The sequence below is a fragment of the Pseudorca crassidens genome, chromosome 13, assembly GCF_039906515.1.
Source record: "Pseudorca crassidens isolate mPseCra1 chromosome 13, mPseCra1.hap1, whole genome shotgun sequence".
Lineage (NCBI taxonomy): Eukaryota > Metazoa > Chordata > Mammalia > Artiodactyla > Delphinidae > Pseudorca > Pseudorca crassidens.
The window spans coordinates 31,129,387-31,148,826 of NC_090308.1; the positions used below are offsets into that span (position 1 = coordinate 31,129,387).

At 42.6% G+C, this 19,440-nt stretch overlaps 1 protein-coding gene and 1 long non-coding RNA gene across 11 annotated transcripts in view; both read left to right on the forward strand.

The window, feature by feature from the left end:
- LOC137204539 (uncharacterized) overlaps window positions 1–5,227 on the forward strand; it is a 41,395-nt gene extending 36,168 nt beyond the window's left edge. For 2 of the 3 annotated variants that reach the window (XR_010933687.1, XR_010933691.1), the window contains one exon: window positions 4,198–5,227. This is a non-coding gene — a long non-coding RNA (uncharacterized lncRNA). The remainder of the gene's footprint in view (window positions 1–4,197) is intronic. The other variant, XR_010933690.1, reaches the window with a different exon arrangement.
- A 4,114-nt stretch (window positions 5,228–9,341) lies between these two features.
- Window positions 9,342–19,440, forward strand: part of EPB41L2 (erythrocyte membrane protein band 4.1 like 2) — a 273,144-nt gene continuing 263,045 nt past the window's right edge. For 3 of the 8 annotated variants that reach the window (XM_067702088.1, XM_067702095.1, XM_067702094.1), the window contains exons 1-2: window positions 9,408–9,490; window positions 16,481–16,570. The gene's annotated coding sequence lies outside the window, so the exon portion shown is untranslated. Of the gene's footprint in view, window positions 9,499–9,712; window positions 10,028–16,480; window positions 16,571–19,440 lie in introns of those variants that run through there. The other 5 variants (XM_067702090.1, XM_067702096.1, XM_067702092.1 and 2 more) reach the window with 5 other exon arrangements.

Consider the following 19,440-nt stretch of genomic DNA (forward strand, 5'->3'; position numbering starts at 1 on the left):
GTGCGGGAGCAAGGGAAGCTGCTTGACCAGGTTGATAAGATTTATCAAGGCTTGTGGTTAATTTAGCTGATAGGTGTCCACTCAGGCTATTCTCACATCGTAAATTTTAGTTCTCTGAAAAACCTCCATGTGTCTGGAATTCTCCCCATGTGTTCCTACTCCAGTCAGTGGAATGCCCAGTTTAACTTGGCAAGACAGCTTTGATTGATATCACTGAGCTCAGATGAATAGTAAGATCTTACTTATCTCAAAGACTCATGTCCATCCACCTTTGGAGGATTTTACTTAGTCATACTTTTTTAGTTCATCTCAATTTTTCTTACGGGAGCAGACATTTTAGAATATTAAATACTTGGCATGTGTAACCCATTAGGGTGAATATTATTCTCTTACAAAGGGCACAGGAGGCTCTCATATGAAAAGTGCATTGTTTTTTATATGTAATAATTTCATTAAGCCACTACTTATTTAGATGTCATTGATCAATGGATTAAACAGTTATAAGCCAAGTGCTACTCTTTTTTGGAATGTGGCTTGCCTGTCTACTTAGCACATGGTACATCACAATGAAAATATTTGCTCAATTTACTGAGTTTAAATTTAAGTGAATTGAATTATCATGCTTTGAGGTTTTTGCTTAGCTAAGACTTTCCGGGAAAGTTATATTTAAAATAATAAATGGATAAAACACTTAAAAATCTAACACCCTTATGAAAACCTTCAGTGAATCCTAACCCAAGCTCCTCTTTAAAGCCTTAATGCCTTTGCTCATGTGTTTTCTCTTAAAAGCTACCCATCCACTCTAATTTCCGTGATACCCTTAATCAGAATTTATCATTCTTTTCTTTACATTACTAGTATCTTCAATTAGGACTTGAACTGTTCTGCCTGTTTTTGAGATTTACTTCAAGATCTTCCCTATTGTACTAGTCTCCTTGAGTTTTGGTATTATACAATGACTTGGAGCATGTTACTTCTTGTTTTCTGGAAGAATTAGTCTAGCATTGCTATAATTTCAAAATAGGCTAATTGCTATTATTAAGAAAAAAAACTCACCTCAAAATCTCAGTGGTGCAACATAGTGAAAGTTTATTCCTCACTTATTTCTTGCTCATAATCCAGTATGGGTTTTGCATGGGGATAAGGAGGGACTCTGCTCCATACATTCAGGGACCTAGGCTCTTTACATTCTAGAGGATCTATCATCTCCTAAGGCCTTGAACTTCTCCTCTGGGTCCTCTGCGTCTAGCAAATAAAGGAAGAGAGATAAACAGTGTGAAGGGTCATGCGGGAGATTTTTTAATAGGAACTATGCCTGAAGACAGTTTACATAAACTCTACCCACCTTCCATTGGCCAGAACGCACTCACATGGCCACACTTAACTGCAAAGGAGGCTCGGAGATGTGGACAGTTTTGTGCCCCAGAGGAAAAGAAAATATGCCTTGTCACATAGCCTTATCTCTGCCATCATCTATTCTTCTGTCAGCAAATACCTGTTTTATCCTTCTTTCCACACAAAGAACATGCACCTTCCCTCTACAAGGGAAACAACGCAAAGTCTCGTCCTGTCATGGAACCCAGCACAATGTACAGGATCTCTGGGAAATGTGCAGTCTTCTCCATCGGTATCAAATGTGGCTCCTTTTAATCTAGCAAACTATTAACTAAAAAGCCATGGTACCGGGCTTCCCTGGTGGCGCAGTGGTTGAGAGTCCGCCTGCCAATGCAGGGGACACGGGTTCGTGCCCCGGTCTGGGAGGATACCACATGCCGTGGAGCGGCTGGGCCCGTGAGCCATGGCCGCTGAGCCTGTGTGTCCGGAGCCTGTGCTCCGCAACGGGAGAGGCCACAGCGGTGAGAGGCCCGCGTAGCGCAAAGCAAACAAACAAACAAAACAAAACAAACAACAACAAAAGCCATGGTATCTGTAGCCCTTACACCCAGTACTGTAGCAGCAGAGCAAAGACAATTTGTAATCTCTTGTTCCTTGAATATTTGGTAGCTCTTATCTATAAACCACTTCACTCTAGTGCTTCCTTTTTGTGAGTTTTATTTATTATTATTTTATTATAAATTTTTTTCTTTTTTGGAGTTTTAAAACTTCTGATTCAATTTCAGTGGTGCCCATGGAAATTTCCTTTTCTTTTTCTTTTTGAGTTGGGTTTAGCAACCCACAATTTTTCTAAGAATTTTTCCATTTCCCCTGAACTTTTAAAATTTGTCTTAAAGTTAATAGTATTTTTCTGTTATCTTTTTTTTTTTTTTTTTTTTTGCGGTACACGGGCCTGTCACTGTTGTGGCCTCTCCCGTTGCGGAGCATAGGCTCCGGACGCACAGGCTCAGCGGCCATGGCCCACGGGTGCAGCTGCTCCACGGCATGTGGGATCTTCCCGGACCGGGGCACGAACCCGTGTCCCCTGAATCGGCAGGCGGACTTTCAACCACTGCACCACCAGGGAAGCCCTTTCTGTTATCTTTTAAATTCCTTTATCTGCTTTCCTTTTCTTATTGTTATAATTGTTCACTTGTGTCATCTCACTTTTTTTCTAGATTGGTCTTGCCAGAGGTGACTTATTTTATAAATATTTTCATAGAACCAAATTTTGACTGCAATGATTCTTTCTTCTGAATATTTCTTAGATCATTAATTTCCAATTTTATATGTATTACTTTCATATGGAATATTTTCTTTTTTAAAAAATTAATTCTGTAAGTTGGATGTTTATTAATTTTCAGCCTTCCTCTTTTTCAGTACATATATTTAAGGCCATGAATTCTTTCTGAGCACCATTTTAGCTGAATTCCATGCTTGTTCTCATGATTTTGTAATTATTTTAAGCATTCATAATTTTTATTATGTTTACTCCTTTCCCCATGAGTTATTAAGAAGTACCTGCCCCCAAATATATGGAGTTTTAAAAGTTAATTACTATTCTTTTCTTACCTAATTGCTGTGAATTATGACATATGGTACATGATATCAGTTGTATGAAACTTGAGACTTGAGTTTGAATTTGAAATCTGAGATTCATTTTATGGCCTGATATGTAATTTTCATAAGTGGTCTTTATATGCTTGAGAAGAATGCATATTCTGCAGTTGTTGAAATTTCTGCAAATTTCTACATATGTTCATTATGTCAAGATTGTTCATTGTATTTTCAAAACCATATAATCTTACTGAGTTCTGTCTGCTTGGTCTGTCAAATATTGATAAAGCTGTCATACTCTCCCTTTATGATAGTAGTTCATTAACTTTTACTGGGAATTCCATTTATATTTGCTTTATATATTTTGAAGCTATGTTATAAGATGCATGTTACAAACTATGTTAGAAGCTATGTTACAAGTTTAACATTTTTATACCTTCCTGGTGAATTAAATTATTTTTCCATAATATTCATCCATCTTATCTGTAGTAGTGCTTTTCACCTTAAAATCTATTTTATCTATTATTAATAGAGCAACATTAGCTTTCTTTTAGTAAGTATTTGCCTGGTTTACCTCTTTCAATCCTACTATAATCTTTCTCTGTCCTTAGATTTTAGGTGTTCAGATTATAGTTGGATTTTTGAAACGGTAGTCAGTTTCAGATTGAATTTAAATGGTATAAAATGGAACTCAATGGTGTTTGTACATTGATATCAAAAAATTGTTTTACCCTTGTAGTGCATGTATACTCTAAAGTGGTAGAGGCTAAGTGTAGTCTGTGTCAGGTAGTGAGGACACTTTGAGGGCAGAGGTAGGAACCAATATTCCCTTTACTGGGAATTTACCCGTTTGAAACTATACTCTCCAGGAGGATATTCCTCTGGAAGTGGGGTCATAGGACACACTAGCATATACATAACCTTAAAATCCTGATCCTTCTAAGTGTTTTCCAATAAGTAGAACACAGATGTGTAGCTCGGGGGAAACCACACAAAACCGAACTGAAGGTTTGCTAATACCAACCTCCTACCTCACATCTGTTTTGCATAAATTAAGGACCACTCCCAGAATGGTCAGTTTTCCAAACGGAGGAATTTGGTTGGAAACTGCAACATTCCAGCTCCAATCCCACTGTCTTTACTATTTCCAGTGGCTATTTTATAAACTAGCCAATCAGGTCTGGGCTATGTAACTATCACCCGCAAAACCCTTCTAATCCAGGGGATTGCTCTTCTAATTTTTCTTCTGGTGCTTTTATTCAACAGTCTCTTCTGCTGCTGCTGTTGTAGCTGTTGATGGGTTTCACCAGTACTTGCTGAGGCCACTTAGAAATTATGCTCCATACGTGGTGCCCCTCACTGCGTGCCCAAAGAATTGAGCTCTCGCTGCCATGAACTTCAGAAGCGTGCTGCAGCATTGGGGGGGGCAGCTTTGCCTGTCCAGTGAAGTCCAGTGATGCTGCTTCAAGGTCATTTTGCCTCCCTAATCCCCACATCTAATTAAGTGTGCACTGGAAGTGCAGTGTTTCCTTTCACCTGACCAAGCCCTCCCTCCACTCACCGTTTGCGAAAGAGCTTAGTGACTTCGGGTCTGCTGCCCCCAGTCCTGTGAGGGGAGGTCACATGGCAATCCATTTTCATCAAAGCTTGGTGTTCTGTCTCAGTCATTTCCCATCCTAGGACATCGGCCTGCTCCCCGCAAAATGAGGATCCAGGCCCCTAAGCCTCTTTCCACGGCCTCCTCTTTCCCTTAGACTCTAGGTTTATGTCTGTGAATGGGCCTGGAGCCTTCTCTTTGGACTTCTCTAAGCCCTTCTGTCCTGAAGATCAGGCACACACGAAGGCTCTATACCCTTTCTTTATTTATCACTGAGAATCAAAGTAAAATATAAACTTTCATAAACTTGCTCTGTGTTACTGTCCGAATGTAACTGGTATAAAATGAGACTCAATGATGTTTGTATATTGACAGCAAAAAACACTGTTTTGGGCTTTGCTGGTGGCGCAGTGGTTAAGAATCTGCCTGCCAATGCAGGGGACACGGGTTCGAGCCCTGGTCTGGGAAGATCCCACATGCTGGGGAGCAACTAAGCCCATGCATCACAACTACTGAGCCCACGAGCTGCAACTACTGATGCCCGTGTGCCTAGAGCCCGTGCTCCGCAACAAGAAAAGCCACCGCAATGAGGAGCCCTCACATGGCAACGAAGAGTAGCCCCCGCTCGCCGCAACTAGAGAGAGCCCGCGCGCAGCAACGAAGACCCGAGGCAGCCGAAAATAAACAAACAAACGAATAAATAAATAAAATTATAAAAACAACAACAACAAAACATTGTTTTATTCTCCAAGTTCATATAACCTCTAACTAAAGAGGCAGAGACTAAGTGTAGTCTGTGTCAGGTGGTGAGGACAATTTGAGGGCAGAGATAAGAACCAGAATTCCTGACCCCCTTTACCAAATTTGTTGTCTACCAGACTGTGAACTCCCCCATAGCAGGGATGATGTATTATTCATTTCTGAATGTTCAGAGCGTGGCATGAGTCCTGGTACATGATGACACTCAGATTGTTAAACTGAAATAATACATCTTTGTTTCACCCTTTCCAAATGTAACTTTTGGGGGGGATTTTTACTGGGCCTGTTCTATATCTGCTTTCAGTGCTAGGGACCAATTGACCGTGAGATCCCATAGCAAGCAACTGGAAGACTCACAGACGGAGAGAACAGACGTGTGGTTGCCAAGGGGGAGGGGGAGAGAGAGAGGGATGGACTGGGAGTTTGGGGTGAGTAGATGCAAACTATTACATTTAGAATGGATAAACTACAAGGTCCTACTGTAGAGCACAGGGAACTATATCCAATCTCCTGGCATAAACCATAATGGAAAAGAATATTAAAAAAAGAATGTATATATGTGTATAACTGAGTCACCTTGCTGTACAGCAGACATTAGCACAACATTGTAAGTCAGCTATACTCCGATTAAAGAGAAAAAGGAGATTCTGTTCCAGTTTCAGCATATCCAGGCCTCTTTCTGTGTCACTGAGCCAGAGGAAGCAAGGGTGTGTGGGGCACAGCTCCAACTACGATTGAAGGACTACTTCAGTTCGGCAGGCTTGAGATGCTCACGTGCAGCATTAGCAATAGTTGGGAGTGGCCTTTCAAAAGGAGATTATCATCACTCAGTGTGACTCAGATGGAAAAGGGGCCTTGTGATACTTTCGAGGAAAAACCAGTGGAAGATTTTACTGTAGATGGAAAGGAGAAGGGTTGCTTGAGGGCAGACTCAAATACTAGACTAGAAAAACCCAGCTTCCATGGTAAATTGTTTACCAAGATGGCTGCCAACAATTCTTTCTATCACTGCACACACATTCCACTCCTCCTATCAAGAGGTGAAGTCTATGATCCTTCTCCTTGAATTGGGGCTGGTTCTCTGACTTGCTTTGACCAACAGAATGGGGCATATGTGATGCTGTAGGACTTGTGGGCCTAGGCCTGAAAGGCCTTGCAGCTTTTGTTTATACCTTCTCAGAGGCCAGAGGCCATGTAAAGAAGTCTGGGTTATCCAGCTAAGACGCCGCATGGAAAGAGAGAGGCCCTGGAAGATGAGAGTCCATGTAGAGGAGAAATCAGGCTCCCCAGGTGACAGGCAGCACATGGGAGTCAGCCCATCTTGGATCCTTAATTCACGGTTGAGCCTCCCAAGCTGACACCACATGGAGCAGAGACGAGCCATCCTGCTGAGCCCTGCTTGAATGCCTGCCCCACAGAATCGGAAGCAATAAAATTGTTGTCGTTAAATTTTGGAGTTATGCAGCCACAGGTAACTGAAACTGCTCCAGTGAGTGGCCAGGTGATGGAGTGACTCCTCTTGGTATTTGCATGGTGTCTTCGTTGCTTCTGGCAGTGGAACTGGGATGTGTGCATTCACAGGGAAGATTGAGATTGCCTCCATCAGACAGCATGCGAGGGCATTGCCAGGTCTTCTTGCCTGTTCTCAGGCAAGAACCTGTGAGGAGGTTCTCAATCTAGAGCCACCCAGATACTTCCACCTGGTTGGCCTTGGCACCCAGAAGTCACAAAGATAAAAGAATGAATCACTGGTATAGTGAGATAAAGATTCCTTAGGAGCATGCCTGTGTGAGTGAGTTGGTAAGTAACACCACTAGGAAGTCCTGGGTGAATTTACAATCCAAATTGCCAGGCTGGCTTTGCTTGCAGATGGTGCCCAGGATTAAGGCTGTGATGCTAACCTTGGATGTGGTGAATCTCAGGTCTGGTATCTATTCCTGTCTTGTTCTCAGTGTCAGTCTTGCCTGTGAGTCCAGTCTGTCTAATGGGAAGACCCAGACTTGCTCTTATCAGTTTTTATCCCTAGGGATTAATGTTCTGGCCTTGTCCAGGCAGCCCGTGTTCCAGCCTGCCTACGTCTCTGGATGTCACCTGTTCAGGACTTTGTCCTGCTGTCTGTCCAGTCCCCTCTTCTTGCCCTGTTAAGACTTGCTTGCCTGGACTACCACCTGTTGTTTACTGACATCTGTATGGTACCATGTTCCATCTGTTTTCTTCACTTCCTTATAGGTCCTAGTATTTGATTTTCCTACCTTCAGTTCCTGCTAGGTCTTCACTGAATCTGCTCCATTCCATTGAAATGTTGGGGCCAAGTAAGGCTGTGTCCAACACAGAGTATAATTCTTCCATATGATACCCTTTAGATATTTGATAACAACCTTTGCATCACTTTTAATCATCTATCTCTTTAGGCTAAGTCTTGCTGGCTCCCACATTATCAAGGTCACCCATCTACGAGTATAATTTAGCTTGTCGATATTCCTCCTAAAAGGTGGTGTACAGAAGTGATTTGCAGACTTCCACAGAGGATATAGTAGGGATATAATTTCCTATGATAAGGACATTATGTTTTATAAATCATGCCTACATTTATGTTATTATATTGCATTAACATTTTAAAGGGGTTTCATCACAGGTAGATCAAGGTTCTGTAGGCCCTAAACCTTATATAACTTTAGGGATTCTTTAAAAAGAGTAATAAAATTATGCATATAGTTTCAAGGCCTGTGTAGTTTCAAGAACGAATTTCATTGTAAATCTGCCTTTAACTTTGTAATAGTATTGTCTTGTAATATTCCCAGGTTTTCTTTACCAGAACTGCTTTCTAGTCAGCCTTCCCCTGTATAGTAGTTAACACACCTCTATAGTTAACATACCTCTACAGTAGTTAACACACCTTATTAAGTTTTACTTGGCTGTTTAGCATTGGGGGCAGTAAGTTAACTCATGTGTGGGACTGGCAACAATGCCTGGCACATAAAGGACATAGTAAATGTTAGCTTTTATTATTTTTATTATTCCCTGGCAGGACCTTAGCAAGTAACTTATCTTCCTGACTCTTACTTTTCTCTTTGACGTAATGAAGATAATACTTGCCCTGCCTTTTTCATAAAGTTCCTGTGAGGATCAAATGATAAATATGTTAACGTGCTTTGTTAACTGAAAATATCATACGCACGGAAGGCATTGTAACTGAGGTTTGATTTGACATTGTTAATTTTAGAAAAGGCTCTGTTTAGGAAAGAAAAGAAGACTTTGGCCGAGGTGCAGTCTCTAAAGACCTCCGTCGAGGTGCGAGGGGGCAAAGGACAGGAGGTACATGTGTGCCAGATGCTAGAGGCAATGACTTGGACAGCCTGTTTGACATGCCAAGGTTCAGAAAAGAAGAAATAAGTAGAATCTGAAAGAAGGCGATCTAATTATACAAAGGAACGGGGAGGTATCTTTTGTGTGTGTATGTGTCTTTCCACAATCGGCCTGAACCTAGGTTTCCAGCCTTCAGCCACATCCTGCGCTGCAATCCTCCCAGGCCCCCGCCTGGAGATCCTACCCACACTTTGGGTTCAGCATAAAAGCCCCTCCTCCAGTGGGCTTCCCCAATCCCTCCTGTCCCTCCCACAGGAAGAATAAACGGTTCCCTGCCACTGCCCTCTCTGTGAAAGCACTTCTTCCACTCTAGACTGAGGAGAATCTAGTTTTCCTTATTTCTGTATCAACAGGGCCTAGCCTGGGGTAAAGGTTTAGTCAATGGATTAACTTTGAAGAAATAACTTTTGAAAGTTGATAAAAGGGCATTTAAGATCGGGATTCGCGGGTAACAAAGGCTTGCACACAGGCATCAGCACTCATTATCCAGGGCAGCTCCGAGGGCGAGACGAGTCCTTCCAGCGCAGGGTACCCGGCCCGGGCGCGCGGCGAATCCCTAGGGAAGGGTCGCCCAGGCTGGCGCGGGGGCGTGGCCTGGGCACAGGGGGCGTGTCGCAGCCCGCGGGGGTTTCCGCACCCGGTGCGCGTCCGGCGGGGGCGCGGGAGGGGCTTCCGCCGCGAGGGGGCGGGGCTGGCGCGCGGAGTCCTCTGACGGCCTCAGCCAGGGAATTTCAATTTGAAACCTACGGGAGGGAGGGGGCGGGTGTTGCGGCCGGCGGCTGGCGCTGAAGCTGGACGGGTCCCTGCGGCGAGCGAGCTCCTGAGTGCGGCGTCCGGGTAAGGAGGTGTGCGGAGCTGCGGAATGGCGGGCCCGGGGCGGGGTATCCCGGGCAGAGCGTCTGGTCCCTGCGGAGCTGCAGGGGCGTCTCGGATTTTTCCTGAGACTGCAGCTGGGAAGCTGATCCTGGGCAGGAAGCGGTGGCGGGACGGTTCCACCAGGAGGGGGAGGGCTGCCGGCTTTGGGGTTTTCTGCGACTCCCTGTCTTCTCTCCTACTCGTTCCCGCCCCGGGGACCGGGTCCTGTTGTTGCTCCAGGCCGGATCCCTGCTTCCCCGCTCCACTGCGGTCCCCCACTTCTCCCTTCTCGGGAGCCAGGGCCGCGTTTCGTCGGCGCCGGGAGAGGTGGGGGCCTGGTGAGGACTGCACCGGCCCCGCGGGGGTGCGGTGGGCTCAGGGTCACGCGTCCCGGGCCCCGCGGAGCGGCTGCAGGAGGGATCCGGCTCCATCCTGGGCGCGGGCCGCGGCGCGCGAGCCTGTCCCAGTTCGGAGCGGCCGTCTTCCTTCGACTCTTGGAGATGAGCGCGGGGGCTTGAGGTACGCGGCGGCGGCGTCGCCTTTCTGGCGGATGATTTTGGGAGAGGAAACGCAGGCGAGGACGCCGCGCGTCCCTCGGCCGGCCGCGCGCGTGGGCGCTGCGTGGAGCCGGGCGAGGGTCGCGTCAGCCCCAAGCACGGTGCGCGTCCCCCGCCGCCGCTCGCTCTGTCCCGCAGGACGGGTGCGATCTGGCCGATTCGGAGAGAAGCGCACTTTTTGCTCTCTGATCCGTGCAGTCCCGGCACTCAGGCCATCTCACCACCCATGGCTTCTTTTTCTCCTCTAGATTTGAGGGCAGAGAGTTGGGAGGGTTGTTAGTTGAGCTGCAGGGGAAGGACCAGGAGAACAGAACAGAAAAAGCAGGGTTGGAATCGGAGTGTAAATCCCCAGCCCCAGACGCTGCCTGCGGCAGCCGGGATGTCTGCTGGAAGCCGTCGGTCATCATGCTTCCCGAGATCGCTCATCTCGTTGAGGTCAGGGTTTTTTGGTGAAGTGAGAAGAGCTCTCGCCTAGAGTCTTATTTTTTTTTTGGGGGGGTGTCTCTGTGGAGCCCTCCCTATTGACTTAGGACGCCTTAAATTGCATTCCTCATCACCACCACCGCTGCCTGTTTTTAAGAGCCCTGGTGGGGTGCGAGGGAAGGTAGAACCTAGAGGACCTGTGGATATATTTTCTCTTTTCTGAATCACATCTTTTCCTCAGTTTTTTGAACTTCTTGCATATGAAATGGCACGTGTATGCTAGATGTCTTGTTCTTGTTACTCTTATTTAACTTTTTTTTAAAAAATGAATCTTAACAGTTTTTCCTTTATCCTTACGTTTTATTCAGTGACCTTTTAATTTTTTCCATTGTTTTTTTCTTCTCACCGGAATCTATTATGTTTGTATCCTCTATTTATAGTACTGTATTGAGAATTAGAATTTTGGCCCGTGTCCTATCACATTTCCCACTGGATTTAGGACTAGAGGGAAACTGAGTCAATTTCTTGGCCACAGGAGCTGGGATTTAGAATTCCCAGTCTTTGAACAGGTTTTACTGGGAAACGAATAGCACTTAATCCTATTCGGTTTCTGTTTGGAGGGCTCTTTGCTGTGAGAAATCACTGGATTGCTGTTGCAGCCACTGATGGGGCTGCATTGCAATGCAATCTTGAATTGTGATAAGGGCCAACTCAATACATCCATCAGGCTGACACAACTTTTAAAGAGTTAGGCTGTGTCACCTGTCAGAGTTCCAGGGATCAGTCCTAAAATTCAATTTGAGAATCACCATCAAACCTCAGATATCTACTTTATAGAGGCTATTGGAGAACTGTACAAGTGGTAATGACTTGGAACAATGGCGTGGATTTAGGGCTAATTTAATCTTATCCTGTCTTCCTCACTTCTTGGGCAGAATTCCCACTGAAGTCAGTAGTGGTCTTGTGTGCAGAAGGACTGCTGAGAACAAGAGGCTGCTCATTTAGATTAACGGGAGGGGACAGTTTCTTTCCTTTTGAAACATCCCTCTTTAAGAAAGACCTAGTCATAACAGTGCTTTAATCTTTTATCTCTAGTCAAAGTAGTTAGACCTTCCAGAGAAAATATGTGGATGAGTTGAGCCCCCAACTTCAGATTCTTGATACCTAAATTGAATGGGGATTGCTTCAAACGGTTAAAAGTGATAAAAAAATATCATTTAACGAATTTCAGTAAAATTATTACTAACTTCAGTAAAAAATCTAAATTGTTGTAGAATATTCTCAGCTGGGTCCGTATATTAAACTGGGTAAATATACAGCTGGTTATGTACATTAAAATCTGAAACTTAATTCCAAGTAGAAAGAAGCAGATTTGCAGATTTAGGGGACGAATCTGAAGAGGGCTCACCCCAAAATAACTATGGAAATATAAAACAAGAGAATTCAGATAGCCCTTGCTGTATCTGGAGAGGTAGCTTTTAGTACAGTTTGTGTATGTGTAGGCTTTAGTGACCGTTTGGGCTCATCATTAGATTTGGAGGTTTCTGAGTTAGTTTTGTGCTGATCTGAGTTGGTGAGCTTGTTAGGTCCTTTGCTTCTTAACTAACCGTCTTGTGGTTTACCCTTTCCAAATTACCAGTTTGAAAGGATTGAGTTTAGAAAACCTATCCAGTCACCAGATCTTAAAAATAGATTTTTAAAAATCTGAACCGTGTGCACGTGGACTTCCCAACCACTTGCTTTCAACTAAAAATACTTGCAAAGATGACAAAGCAGTCTTCAACCAGAATATTTATTGGTAAAATTACTCTGTAATTTAGTAATATTGTATAGTTATGTTTAAGGTCGGGTTTTGCCCTGAATCACCACTCTCATATAACTGACTAGAGAACTACAAAGGTTCTATCTTTGCCACTTTATTTAGGAATGTGGGGTTTATATTTTATATAGCAGAAAGCTAAATATTTTTGAAGATTTGCTTTTGTTTCTGTTTCCACAGGGAAGTATGGGCCTTTTTCTTTGTTTTTTGAACTGAAGTAGCCTGTTTAAAAGCTGTGTGTAGACATTTTGGAAAAGTATGAATTGCTAGTATTTTTATAAGGCAATAAAATAGTTTATAGGGATCAATACTGATGAGAATCAAATTTTGCATTTCTAAAAGTCTGTATTGTTTACTTGGGGAAAGCAAAGGAAATATGGGGGAAATACCTCCCTACCCCACCTTTATTTAGAAATATATCCAGCGGCCTTGTTTGTCTTTTTCGGATTCAGAATTACTGTACCTAACCACTGGGTACCCTTACACGTTTAAAAGCCTCAAGTAAATGTTTGTGCTGGCTTCAATAGTCAGCAAATACTAGCCAAACACTAATTTACTGCCCTTTTATAGAATCTTGGAATCTCAGGGCTGGACCTTTAGGAGTCAGCAAATCCACTCTCAGCCCTTTTGCCCTCCCCCCAACACACAAACATTTCCAGCCTCTTTGGAAGGTCTGAGTTAATAGAAGATTTGTATATGATTCCCCCACAGATTCCAGACAGAGCATTCTTTGGGAATGCCATTTTTTGGCACAAACCAGCAACCTAATAGTCATAAGATTTCTATCATTACTCTGGCTGAGCAGTGCCCCAAACTAAAATCTAAAATGGAGTTAATGCCTGCTATCATTAACTGGAGGGGAATGGCCTCCAAGTGTAAATACTGCAGTTATTTAGATGTTACAGGTAAGCCAAAAAGAAAGAAAGAAATCATTAAAAAAAAATAAATTTATTTATTTTATTTTTGGCTGCGTTGGGTCTTTGTTGCTGTGCACGAGCTTCCTCTAGTTGCGGCGAGCAGGGGCTACTCTTCATTGCGGTGCGCAGGCTTCTCATTGCAGTGGCTTCTCTCGTTGTGGAGCACGGGCTCTAGGCGCGCGGGCTTCAGTAGTTGTGGCACGTGGGCTCAGTAGTTGTGGCGCATGGGCTTAGATGCTCCATGGCATGTGGGATCTTCCTGGACCAGAGCTCAAACCCGTGTCCCCTGCATTGGCAGGTAGATTCTTAACCACTGCACCACCAGGGAAGTCCCAGAAATCATTTTTAATATCAGATAGAAATAACTGAGATAGTGATAACTAATGTTTTTTTTTAGTTTTTTCTATAAAGTACGTGACTTTTGTATGAGAGAGGGAATACATATGTAGAGTTATGTGAAGTACCTATACCATTATGTGTACTTAATAAATTTGATGAATGAATTTGTTGAAACTTTATATGATGTAGTGGAGGCGCTTTTAATTAGGATTCGTTGAAAATTGGAGTTAACTTTGTAGAACCTGGTACTGTTTCATGTAGAAATGTCATGTAGGTTATACTTCATATAGGTGATTTGCTTTTCTTACTCTTGGCTATTGTTTCCCCTTGTTTTGTGGTTGTCTTGATATATGTGGGTTTATTAGATGCATGTTTTTCATGTCTAGAAGGGTAGATCATCTATATTTCCCTAAATATCTCGTTTTGGGGATAACATTTATTTTAATGAGAATTTTAGTGGTTTTCTCATTTTTTAAAGTGATGTCGCTTTCCCTTTAGTATAGGGTAGACCTCAGGTGGCTTATGGGTGCATTCATACTGCTTCTGCTTTTTTTCAAAGATTGCATTTGTACTAATTTCCTATTCTTAGTTACTTTTAAAGTAGAAATATGTTTTCATATCACACATACTTCTTTGCATTTTTTTTTTTTACTTTAGTGTATTAGAACCGTAAAGGTCTAAATTCATTATAGATTGCCTCACAAATAATCTTTATGGTAATATGGAATTTATTTGGGAATAAGAATTATCTTTTCATTTGCTCTGAGAACTATCATAAGTAAGGTTTGCTTTAGGTAGCCAAGCTGACACTTCACATATGTGACTAAATTGAACGTCATGGGGATGGTTTCAGTTCTTTCCAGGTTAAGAACCAGAGGGCATGGAAAGAGTTCTAAAGTGATTTTGTCACTTGTTCATCTGTAGGACCTTGTTGTCTGGGTCAGGTAGGAAGTTCATTGTCTTTTTAAATCATTCATGCTTTTACCAGGAAGCCAGTTTCCTCTTGCTTTTCTCTTTTTATGGCCTATTTATCTACCTCCATGAAAGAATTTTCAAATACTTAAAAGACTTATGTTACCCTCTAATTGCCTTTTTCCAAGAAAATCGTGATTTTAAAAACTTTTCACATAAGTCTGGTTACCGAGTCTCTAATCATTTTTTCCAAGCCCTGAATTCAGGTTTCCAGACCTCCTGATGAGATTTGCAGCTGGACCTACCACCATGATAACAGCAGTGCTGAATTTAATCATATTTTTGAGTTTCCTATATTCTATCAATATATGTACACATCCCAGTATCCTGAAGATACTAAATGAATATGTAGTTTAAACTTTGCCATAATTCTTAGGTCTTTTCTTTTTTCTAAATAGTCTACTCGTTTTTCACCCTTGATTCATCCACCTAGGGTACCAGAAGGGAGGGTGAAAATCATTTAGTTTAGATTTTTGACCTTGAGGTGGGAAGTGTGGGGTTAGTGGGAAAGGTGTTGCCCAGGGTGGCCTCAGGGGCTCATGAACTGACTGCGACTGTTAAGTAAAGTGGGCTGTGTGTGTGTGTGTGTGTGTGTGTGTGAGAGAGAGAGAGAGAGAGAGAGAGAGTGATTTGTGGGAGCAATTTTTTAAAGCAGAAAACGCTGAAAACTGCTGATGTAGTTCTATTCTTAGTTTTTGAGATTAGAGGATCGAAGTCTTACGAGACTTTCTGTTTTTTATTTTTTTCATGTTACCCCATTGCACTTTCATGCCCCCACTGTTGTGCTTATTTCCTTTCAATTCTTTTGGTTGTCCGATTTTAGCCAGTTGTCAAGGTTAAACTGAATTCTTTTTTTTTTGCGGTACGCGGGCCTCTCACTGCTGTGGCCTCCCCCGTTGTGGAGCACAGGCTCCGGGCGCGCAGGCTCAGCGGCCATGGCTCACGGGCCCAGCCGCTCCGCGGCATGTGGGATCCTCCCGGACCGGGGAACAAACCCGTGTCCCCTGCATCGGCAGGTGGACTCTCAACCACTGTGCCGCCAGGGAAGCCCTAAACTGAATTCTGATATAATATTGACTTCGTATTTTCTTACCTTGAACTTAATGTGTCTTTATTTCCTCACAAATTTCTTGGTTGGAAATATTAATTAGAAGGGACTCAGTAACAGGTCCACATTGTGGTGCTGGTTAGAATGCTACTTATGCCAGTGGAACCTTGGGTAAATTATTTCTCAAGGCCTCAGTTTCCTTATCTTCACTATGGGGGTGAACAATCATAACCTACCTCAGAAAGTTAGATGAGGATTAAATGAGCTAGTGCTTATAAAATGCTTCACGCAGTGCCTGGCTTCTGTGAAAATTGTTAGGTTAAGAAAAGACTTAGTGGGTTGCTTGTGAAAATGTGGTAAGCAGTTTTTTTTTTTGCAGTGGTCAGGAATAATTATCTGTGTGGAAGTAGAGTCTTTGATATGAAACTGTAATTTCCTATGGTGATCACAAGTTAAAACCACTTTTTAACAATTTCAGTATGGTATCTCTAGAATTTTTTTAACTATCCACTGCTTTTGGCAGTACTCAAAAAGCATATAGATGGTAAAACTGTCTGGATCTAATTTCAGCATCACAGAGAGGTGGTAGTCTTTTTTGTTATGTTGCCTGAGGTAGCTGATTCGGAGTGTAAAACTTGTATGCATATGCTATATTATAACTTGCTCACTCTACAGCTTCAGTGAACTTGCTGCAAGAAGGCTGTTAGTGGAATTTTTATTGATAGTGTTTAAGTCTCTGCATGTGACAGTAAAATGTGACCTTTTCACATCCAGCACATCTTTTCGTATCTGAAATAGATCTGCGGACATATTTTTCCCCTAACAGAGTGTTTTAATTTTAAATTAGTTGACAACATTAAGAAATCAGGAGGTTTCACAGAAATATCTTTCTTTTAGGTTTCTCTGGGAAAATTGGAGGACCTTGGCCACACTGGGCCCACGCTCCTTTGTTGCAGCGCTGAGGAGTTCCTGCCCCATCTCACACAGGTCATCTTCCTACTTTGCCGAAGTCCCACCCATTGCCTTTTGGCTTAGTGCTGGACCTTCCCATTCATTCGTATTAGATATATGGCTCCTCTAGACTATCCAGTTTGCATCTCTTTTACTAAATACCAATTTGGAAGATGCGAGAAGGACTCAATCTATATGACCTTCAATAAGGTGTTCCTGGCAGTGGGGCTTTTCTACCTCTAGGGCCAGCAGTCATTTCCCACCTCTCCCTTTGTGAAGGCTGACCTCTGGGTCACTGTCAGTCATGGTTTCTGGAGCCCAGCATGCAGTAGGCCCTCCGTCACACTTGGAAAGAATGCTCTTTCTAGTTTCCTCCCAGACTTTGTGACTCCTTCTCAAAGCAGATTGCCTGGTTCTCTGAAGCCTAGTGTTACACTACTGCAGCCCATAGCTGTACCTTATTTGTATGTTATTTGGATTTTTTAGAGGACTTTTTTTTCATTTCATCATTTAATATTTTAGTATGTATCTCTAGAAGGTAACTCTTTTGTAAACATGATTGGAATACCACCATCACACTAAAAATTCCTTAATATCATCAAATATTCAGCTGTTGATATTCAAATCTCCAATTACCTCAAGTATCAATTTTTGAAAAAGTTTGTTTGAATCCAGATCCAGTTAAGATTTGCATGTTATAATTGGTTGGTGTATCTTTTGTTTGACTTTTTATTTAATATTGGAGTATAGTTGGTTAACAGTGTTGTGTTAGTTTCAGGTGTACAGCAAAGTGATTCAGTTATACATATATATGTAACTATTCTTTTTCTTTTTCTTTTTTTTTTTTTTTTTTTTTGCGGTACGCGGGCCTCTCACTGCTGTGGCCTCTCCCGTTGCGGAGCAGAGGCTCCGGACGCGCAGGCCCAGCGGCCATGGCTCACAGGCCTAGCCGCTCTGCGGCATGTGGGATCTTCCCGGACCGGGGCATGAACCCGCGTCCCCTGCATCGGCAGGCGGACTCTCAACCACTGCGCCACCAGGGAAGCCCCATGTAACTGTTCTTTTTCAAATTCTTTTGCCGTTTAGGTTGTTTGGTTGGTGTTTCTTTAAAGACTGATATGCTTTAATTTCCTCTTCATCTCTTATCTTTCCTTGCAGTAGTTTGTATGTTGAAGAAACTTGATTAGTTGTTCTGTTTGGTTTCTCACAGTCTGAATTTTGCTGATTTCAATCCTCTAGTGTAGTTAACCTGTTCTTCTGTCCTCTGTATTAGTAGTTGGAGCTAGAAAATTGGTCTAATTCAATTTATTTTCTTTCTGTTTTTCTTTTCTTTCTTTTTTTTTCTTTTGTAATGTTCCTCCATGGTTTAGGCTTCTATATGACACTTCTTGCTTGCTTTCCGTCCATGAAGCCAGGCTTCATCCTGGCTTCAGGTGCTGTCCCATTAGCTTCTTTGTCTTCTTTTTAACCCGTGCTGGACAGGTGGATTTTACGCTAGTGGCTCAGCTTTGTTCTAGGTTCCATTGTATATAATCTGATAAGGCCAGAAGCATTGTTAATAAACAGGTGAAAAAGGAAGAAAAAAACTTTTGGAGCACAGATGATAAGTCAGCTACTGTAGTTGGTGCTTTATATATTATATGTTAATATCCGCAGTCCTTCTTACAGCAACACCTTGAAGTAGCCGGTACGCTCATTTTACAGATGAAAAACTGAGACTTAAAATCAGAATAATTTGCTCAAGGGCACCCAGCTTGTGTGCTGCTAAAACTTCTGTTTCTTCTGCAGGGGAGGGTGAATTATTGCTTTTAATTGTTTGATGCTGTTACTCTGTAGAACTTGAAGATTTTAGGAATTTGTTGGCATCTTCAGTATCTAACTTAACAAAAGATAAGCTTGCTTTCCTAACTGGTTTCTGCCTCCTACTTTCCTTTGTAAAGGTGTGATTGTGAAGCAGAGTACTACTGTTAGTTGTGTGATTCTTGAATCAAGCTGGAGTGGCGAGTGCCCTTCATCTTGTTTTTCACATTAGTGTAGTGTTTCCAGGCTGATGTTTCAATGTAAGAAAACTGTCCCAGGGTATAAAACACGTCAAAATAAAATGTGTGCCTTCTTCCTTTTCAGTTTTTATCTTTCAAGCAGTTTTATACTTTTTGCTACTTCATTTACAGTGCAGATAGTATTCCCCAGGGTGCTAGTATATGATTTAGAAAGTCAGGTAATAGGATAGACCTAGAGTCTGTCATACAGAGTGAAGTAAGTCAGAAAGAAAAAGACAAATACCGTATGCTAACACATATACATGGAATTTAAGAAAAAAAAAATGTCATGAAGAACCTAGGGGTAAGGCAGGAATAAAGACGCAGACCTCCTAGAGAACGGACTTGAGGTTATGGGGAGGGGGAAGGGTGAGCTGTGACAGGGCGAGAGAGAGTCATGGACATATACACACTAACAAACGTAAGGTAGATAGCTAGTGGGAAGCAGCCGCATGGCACAGGGATATTGGCTCGGTGCTTTGTGACAGCCTGAAGGGGTGGAATAGGGAGGGTGGGAGGGAGGGAGACGCAAGAGGGAAGAGATATGGGAACATATGTATATGTATAACTGATTCACTTTGTTATAAAGCAGAAACTAACACACCATTGTAAAGCAATTATACCCCAATAAAGATGTTAAAAAAAAAAAATAAAAAAAAAAAAAAAAAGAAAGTCAGGTAATAGTGTAGGGATTATAAGGAAAAGCAGCAGACCCCGCCTTTCATGTCCCTTCATGACAGATTTCTGCTCCTCAGAGGCAACCGCTTTCAGTTCTTTTGGTTTTATTATCCGTGTGTTTTGTTTAAAACCACAATATTCTTGCTTTTTTGCTTTTTCTATTCTAGACAATAATAGCTGTTGACTTTC